This window comes from Physeter macrocephalus, chromosome 11 (assembly GCF_002837175.3).
Source record: "Physeter macrocephalus isolate SW-GA chromosome 11, ASM283717v5, whole genome shotgun sequence".
Classification (NCBI taxonomy): Eukaryota; Metazoa; Chordata; class Mammalia; order Artiodactyla; family Physeteridae; genus Physeter; species Physeter macrocephalus.
The window spans coordinates 118,768,453-118,774,452 of NC_041224.1; the positions used below are offsets into that span (position 1 = coordinate 118,768,453).

The window sequence follows — 6,000 nt, forward strand, 5'->3', positions numbered from 1 at the left end:
AATGTTATAGATAGTTCACAGAGAGACATCCTGGGGTGGAGTGGGGGTTGGTTTGGGTGGGTGGGGTTCCTTTTTCCTTTCTGTGTATGTCATTAATCTGCCAATTCTCCCTCCTCCCCACTCGCCTGTCCCCATTCCTTATATTTGTATGGTTCAAGCAATAAAGACACTCATTTCAGGAAAAAAAAAAGTTATAAAAGATAAAGATATATTTCATAATGTTAAAGGTTCTTATAACAGGAAGATATGAAAATTAAAAACATATGCACCCAACAACAGAGCTTCAAAATACATGAAGCAAAATCAGACAGAATTGAAGGCAGAAATAGCTATTTCTATAATCATAGCTGGAGACTTCAATACCTCACTTTCAATAACGGACAAACAACTAAGAGAATATCAACAAGGAAACAGAAGACTTGAATAATAGTATAAACATACCTAAAGAACACTCCACCCAACAGTAGCAGAAAAACACATTCTCCTCAAGCAAACCTGGAATATCTTTCAGGATAGACCATATGGTAGGCCACAGAACAAGCCTCCATACATTTGAAATAACTGAACCCATGCAAAGTATGTTTTCTAATCATAAAAGAATAAAATTAGAAATCAATAAAAGAAGACAATTTACAAATATGTAGAAATGAAAAGATGCATTCCTAAATAAGTGATGGGTCAAACAATAAATCTCAAGGGAAATTAGAAAAAAAAAACTTAGAGATGAATGAAAATGAAAATATAATACAACAAAACTGATGGCATGCAGGTAAAGCAGGGCTCATTGGTAAATTTATGGACATAAATGCCTATATTAAAAAAAAGAAAAAGATCTCACATCAAAAACTAAACCTTCCACCTTAGGAAACTAGAAAAAGAAGAGCAACTAAACTCAAAGCAAGCAGAAGGAGGACAATAATAAAGACTAGTGTGGAAATAAATGAAACAGAACAACAAGAGAAAAATTTTAAATTGGTTCTTTGAGATGTTAAACAAAATCAACCTATAGCCAGAATGAGCAAGAAAAAAAAGACTCAATTTACTAAAATCAGGAATGAAACGAGAGACATCACTACATACCTTATAGAAACAAAAAGGATTATTAAGGAATATTATCAACAATTGTATGCCCAAAATTAGATAATTAGATTAAACGGACAAATTCTTAGGAAGACACAAATTATTAAAAACAACTCAAGGGAAAATAGGATATCAGAATAGTTCAATAACAACTAAAGAAACTGAATTAGTAATCTGATTGAAAAGGAAGTAGTAAAACTACTTCCACTTGCAGATGAGATGATTCTGTGTATAGAAAATCCTAAGGAATCCACTAAAAAGCTATTAGAGCTAATAAATGACTTCAGAAAGGATTCAGGATATAATATCAACATACGAAAATCAACTATTTTTATAAACGAATATGAACAATTCAAAAACAAAATTAAGAAAGCTATTTCTAATAGCATCAAAAATAATAAAAATACTTAAGTATATATTTAACAAAAGTACACAACTTATACTCTGAAAGCTACATTGTTGAAAAAAATTAAAGATCTTAAAAAAAAATCCCACATTCACGGACGGAAAAACTTAATATTGTTAAGATAATATTTCCCAAATTGATCTACAAATTTAATGCAAGTGCTATCAAAGTCCCAGCTCCCTTTTTTTTGTAGAAATTGATAAGCTGATCCTAAAATTCAGAGGAAAATGCAAAAAATCCCAAACAGCCAAAATAATCTTGAAAAAGAAGAACAAAGTCAGAGGACTCATAATTCCCAATTTTAAAACCTACTACAGGCTTCCCTGGTGGCGCAGTGGTTGAGAATCCGCCTGCCGATGCAGGGGACACGGGTTCGTGCCCCAGTCCGGGAACATCCCACATGCCGCGGAACGGTTGGGCCCGTGAGCCATGGCCGCTGAGCCTGCGCGTGCGGAGCCTGTGCTCCGCAACGGGAGAGGCCACAACAGTGAGAGGCCCGCGAACCACAAAAAAAAAAAAAAAAAAAAAAAAAACCTACTACAAAACTACAGCAGTCAATGGACTGTGGTAGTACCACAGCAGAAACATATAGCTCTATATGGAATAGAATCTTGGGTCCTGAAATAAACCTTTATGTTTATCATCAATTGCTTTTTGCAACAGTACCAAGCCAAGTCAATGGGGAAAAAAATAGTGTTTTCAGCAAACGGTGCTGAAGGAACTGGATATCTACAATGCAGTTGCAGATTTCCAATGAAGTTGGATTCTTACCTCATACCATACACAGAAGTTAAATTAAAAAGCATCATAGACCTAAAAATAAGGTCTAAAACTATGAAAGTCTCATAAAGAAGTTTACACAACTATAAAATGTCCGTGTAAAAGCTACATGAATGTTCACAGTAGCATTATTCATAACAGCCAGAAAGTGAAACTAATGCAAATGTCCATCAAGAGATGAACGGATAAACAAAATATAGGATATTCACACAATGGAATATTATTCAGGAATAAGAAGAAATGAAGTGCTGACACATGCTGCAACATAGATGAATTTTGAAAACACTGTGCTAAGAAGCCTGCCACAAAAGACCACATATGTTTGATTCCTATTATATGAAATATCCAGAATAGGCAAATCTATAGAGACAGAAAGTGGATTAGTGTTGTCTAGAGATGGGGAGTAGGGGGTGTGTTTGGGGGTAATAGAGAGTGACTGGTAATGGGTATGAGGTTTCTTTTTGAAGGAAATATTCTAAAATTAGATTGCTATGATAGTTGTCTGTGAATATACTAAAAACATGTACACTTTAAATGAGTGAATCTTATGGTATGTGAATTACATCTCAATAAAGCTGTTAGAATTTAAGTTGGAAGTATGACCTACTATGTGTAAATTCTGATCCTGGCAGAAAGGGGACCTCTCAGTGTTCTCAATTTCCTAGGTAAAGGGCTATTGGCTAGAACTCATAAATCACAATTTATAAAATTGAGAAGAGTCGCACAGAAATGTTCACCTAATACTATAAAAATCAAAAAAAGAAATACATGAACCATATAGGAAAAATTAGAAAATAAATATTTAAAATGCAAAAGTAAAAGTGAAATCACCTTTATATTATCTGTCCTTTTTAAAACTTGAAAGAGCAGAGTTTAGCTGCTCTTTTATGTCAAATTTTAATTTTTCAGCATTCCTTCTTATTTTTCTACTTACTAACTACTTCTACTAAATGCTTGGTATATACTGATTGCCATTAGATTAGTATGTACCACAACAGTGAATGAGGTAAAAAGATTAGAAAAAATGAGATTACTGAACTTGCAGCCATAAATATTCTACAATATGTCCAGTACTGGCAAAATATTATGAGCTTACTACTGGAAAATTCAAAGTGAAATATGCTAAGATATAAGCACTTCTGATTCCCTGTATATACACTGCAATAGAAATAATAATACAAATATTTTGGAGATTTGAAATTTAAAAATCTGAAGGTTCAACCATGAGGAATAGGAATCAGTTAATTTAGTCAAAAAAACCAAGGATCTATAAATGGTCTGGAGAGATAAGACTATAAAGAAAGTAACTTTTCATTTTCTTCCGCCCTAATCCTCATTTTCTTCCGCCCTAATCCTCCAGACAAGTAATCAGGTTTGTTTCCAGGTTCTTGGCTTAAGAAGAAGCTCAAAGTTGCCTTACTGTCACATAATTAGAATGAATTTTTATCTGAACCCAATATGTTAGAAAAAGAAAGGAAACTTGTTTTCATTATTTAATTTGTTTAAAAAGCAAAATAAATGTCATGTGTTCATGTGGTGTACAATATCAAAAAGAAAACCTATGCTGTCTCAAGGAAGATGTCCTTCATATATTCCAGGTACATATGAGAATGGAAGTAGTTTAGCAAGAGCCAAGAAGTAGAAAAGCATAAGGTAATGTAAAGAAACCATGAATAGCCAAGACTGGCTGGTATGGCCTGAGTTCTAGACTAAGGAGTCTGGTCAGGCACTGGGAAGTCACTAAGGAATAAAATAAAAATTTTACTTTACAAAAATTATTCTCGTGGTGAATATTGTCTAGATGGTGAAGAGTTAGAAGATGAGAGAGTTGTTTTAACTCTCTCCGAAAGAAGTAATAAGAACATGAATCAAGAAGTTGGGAGTAGGAAAAGCAAGATAGAAGTGAGAAATAATAAGAAGAAAGAACTGACATAATGATAAACACTAAGGGCAAGGGAAAGGAAATGGTCAAGTGTGGCTGACACTGAAATGGTACTTCTAAATATAATGGAGAAAATTAGGAGGAGGATGTTATTTGGGAAAGAAGTGATGACCTGAAAACAGGAGTAAGAAGGCAGGGAAAAAATTGTAATAAGCAGCTACAAAATCATGACTGAGAATTAAGAGATAGGAGTACATGGACAGAAAAGAATGGGGTTGAGAAGATATGAGAGATAATATCCCAGTGAGAAGGAAAACTATGTTAGGGGAGAAGGCAGCAGAAAATGAGCCAATGAAGACAAACTAGAAATAACTAGTTTAGCAGGAGCCAAGAAGAAAAATATTAGGTAATGTAAAGAAACCATAAGTAGCCAAGATTGGCTGGTATGGCCTGAGTTCTAGACTAAAGAGTCTGGTCAGCCATTTGAAAGTCACTAAGGAATAAAATAAAAATTTTACTTTACACAGTTTTACTTTAGAACAAAGTAATTTAACATGACTTTAGAAGCCAGGGGAGAAGAACATATTAAAGAGAGAACAGACAACAGTACTGAACTTTTAGGGGATATAATACTCAGGAGTTTTTAGGGCAGAAACTATTCTGTATTATATTGTAATGAGTATACATGTCATTATACATTTGTTATAACTCATACAATGTACAACACCAAGAGTGAATCTAATATAAACTTCAGTTAATAATAATGTATCAATATTGGCTCATCAATTTTAACAAATGTACCATACTGATACAAGATAAAAATAATAGGGGTAATTATGTATAGGGGGAAAGAGGGTATGTAGGAATGCTCTGTATTTTGCAATTGATTATTTTGTAAATCTAAAACAGCTGTAATTTTTTAAGTGCCTATTAAATTAATTAAATTTAATTAATTAGATAAATCAAGGAGGCTCGAGAGGATGGAGAAAACTTTAGACATGGTGGTCAGGATACTAACCTTCAAAAGGATAGTTTCAGTAGAACAGTAGAGGTCTGAGAACACATGGTGAGCGAGACAGCAAAAGAGGTATGATTTGTGCCCCCAATGACTTTGGTACCATCTAGTACCAAAGATAAATTATTATGGGGAAGAATTAGGATATGAGACTACTTAGAGGGTTTTAATTTTATAACTGTCTTGGAAAGAATATCTAAGAAATAATAATAATATTAACATAGTGTGATAAATACTATGACAGGAAAGTGTTATAGGGATCTCTGAAAGCCCATGGAAGGATATCCAAACATAGGGTGGAAGGAACTGGGGAGGAAGGTAAAGGGTTAGCGGTAGCTTAGGGAAAGGCTTTTCAGAAAAAAATGATGTTTACGCTGAGACTAAAACAATGGACAGGATCTACACTCAGAAAAAAATCTAGAGCATAAGACTATTTCATTGTTAAAGAATAAAGAATAAAACTCAGACAGATAACATTCAATTCTAGAAGAAAAACAACAATATAAAGCTTATAAACAAGAAATAACAGTAATTAAACAGTTAAAAAGCAGAACATAATAGAATATGATAAATGAGAAACTGTTTCTCTGAAAATATTAAGTAGATTATTTGCATCCAGAAAAAAAAAGCCCACTGTAATGGTGGTGCATAATTCACTTACAAATATAGCTTAAAAGTTAAAAAACATTTTAAAAGAAACCATAATTACAATAATTTGTTATTTAAAACATAATACAAAAAAGATGGAAATTGGGGGCTTCCCTGGTGGTGCAGTGGTTGAGAGTCCGCCTGCCGATGCAGGGGACACGGGTTCGTGCCCCGGTCCGGGAAGATCCC

At 33.7% G+C, this 6,000-nt stretch overlaps 1 protein-coding gene across 7 annotated transcripts in view; it reads right to left on the reverse strand.

The window, feature by feature from the left end:
* RALGAPA1 (Ral GTPase activating protein catalytic subunit alpha 1) overlaps positions 1-6,000 on the reverse strand; it is a 222,367-nt gene that overhangs the window by 54,015 nt on the left and 162,352 nt on the right. The window lies entirely within an intron of this gene.